This window comes from Astatotilapia calliptera, unplaced genomic scaffold (genome assembly GCF_900246225.1).
Source record: "Astatotilapia calliptera unplaced genomic scaffold, fAstCal1.2 U_scaffold_53, whole genome shotgun sequence".
NCBI lineage: Eukaryota > Metazoa > Chordata > Actinopteri > Cichliformes > Cichlidae > Astatotilapia > Astatotilapia calliptera.
The window spans coordinates 6,658-9,104 of NW_020535793.1; positions in this window are offsets into that span (position 1 = coordinate 6,658).

Below are 2,447 nucleotides of genomic sequence, written 5' to 3' on the forward strand. Positions count from 1 at the left end.
GCTACGGAAAGACTCAGTTGTGGGCTGTTGACTAATCTGCTTCTAATTAACATAGATTTGGATTTAGATACATTTAAAATCATGTTGTTTTTACTTATCCAGTCAAACACATTCAGCAAATTTTGTTGTGACACGCTGATCAGTTCAGAGTTGTCACTGGCTGAATAAAACAAGGTGGAATCATTGGCATACCCAAGATTAAGCCAAGACATATTGCAGATCATCAGTGAAAACTGAATAGAGAAGTGGAGCGAGCCAGCTGCCTTGGGGTAAACCGCAGTTCATAACTGAGAAATAACCATTGTTAGATTTGTATTGTTGATTGTCATTTATGCTTAGAAATATTTAACCATATATGCTTAGAGGTGTATAATCATTTGTAGATTGAAAGAATGTCTCATCCTAGGAGGTCTGTAACAGCTCTGTGTAGCATGAAGGGGGAGTGCGTTCACTCCCTCTACAGAGTGTTCCGGCGTAGATCACACCTCCTAGGAGAGGTCGTATCTTTTCTTATTGATTTATGGTATAGCAAGCACACGTATATCTGTTTAAGTATAAGAGCCTTTTGTTCAGATGGACCGCTAGACTCCTGGCACCAGCTTTGGGGAGTCTTCACAGGGTCACATCTGGATCACACACACACACACACACACACACACACACACACACACACACACACACACACAAGGTACTCTTTGTGTGTATGTAGACGTCATATGTTAATGAACCGATGCATATTCATGTAACCTCAATAAAAGAACAGTGGTACGGGAGAGCGGGCGAGAGCAACTGGGGTCAAGCGAAGGAACGGCGTTTGTCCGGTCTCTCCCGTGCACGAGTACCATGAAGAACTTTGCCTACTTGTGTCTTGCTTTGCAGTGTAATTATATTGTCCTCAACGTTCCAGCGGATAGGTTCAAGCTACAAACCTATCAACCATTACAATAAACCTTCTGCTATCTTCTGTCCAAATAATTTTTTTCCAGCACAAAGCAGCTGGTGAAAATCCATAACATTTTAGTTTATCAATCAAAAGATCAAAATTTATCAAATCAAATGCAAGAAAAATGTCTGATTGTAACCTAAGGGGGTTTTTTTACATTAAGAAAAAGGCACCAAACATCAAACCAATTTAAGCCTAAACAGTAACACATGAAAGTAGAGCAGGGCGATATAACCAAAAATATTTATCACGATATACATTTGAAAATTTGCGATAACAATATAACTGACGATATAATTGAGGCGAGACAAAATACTTTACAACTCCACAACTTTATTAGTGCAAAAAAATCCATCAATATATTTTCACTTAAACAAGCAGCTGTTTTTTATGTGCATTAAAGTTATATAAAAATTTAACAGTGCAAATGCAAATTGCTTGCTGACAGTTTAACCAAAAGGATTTTCCAGAGGAAATTGGCCGACATTTGCATTTGCACTGTTAAATTTTAATACACATTAAAAAAAAAAAAGCTGCTTGTTTACGGGCTCAAAATGTGGTCATAAATATTTTGTACTTGTAAAAAAGAAATTGTGTGTGCGTAAAAAAGATTTGTGCGTGCGTAAAAAAGATTTGTGTGCGGACTTAGAAAAAAAAACCCCTGCAAGTTATAAGTGCGGATTTTGACCCTATTTTTCTTCCTTTCATCTGATTGGTCAATCACAAATGTAACAATCCAATCAGAGAACAGATGGGTTTGGCTGTCGGAGGGGCGCTTTTTTTGAACTGCAGGTCTTTGAAGGGAATAAATGCCCTTTTACATGCCAACCCAGCGTTTTCCTTCATCACCACGAAGGAAATCTGATTGACCAATCAGATGAAAGGAAGAAAAATAGGGTCAAAATCCGCATTTGTAACTTGCAGGGTTTTTTTTTCTAAGTCCGCACACAAATCTTTTTTACGCACACACAAATTCTTTTTACACATACAAATCTTTTTTACAAGTACAAAATATTTATGACCACATATTGAGCCCATAGTTCTTTAAGTGCAAATAGATTGATGGGGTTTTTTTTTTGCACTAATAAAGTTGTGGAGTTGTAAAGTATTTTGTCTTGCATCAATTATATCGTCAGTTATATTGTTATCGCAAATTTTCAAATGTATATCGTGATAAATATTTTTGGTCATATCGCCCTGCTCTGTCTGTCACCTTCTGTGTTGAGCTCATTGTTTCCTCTGTAGTGGCTGAGCTGAGTCCAAGTAGCTGAAAATGTTCCTCTGCTGCTCCGTCAGACTCTTCTCCTCCTGCTGATCAGCTGGGACACAAAACAGATCTTTGTTAGGCTCCACACTGCACTGAAGAGTCAAAGTGTCTCATATGTTCATCTGACCACAAAAAACAAAAGAATTTTGCTTCCCCAAGTGGGCAAACAGACACAAAAGGTTTGAGCACCGATACCAAATTTAGCAGTATGGCAGACCAGTAGCAGGAGAGACTGAG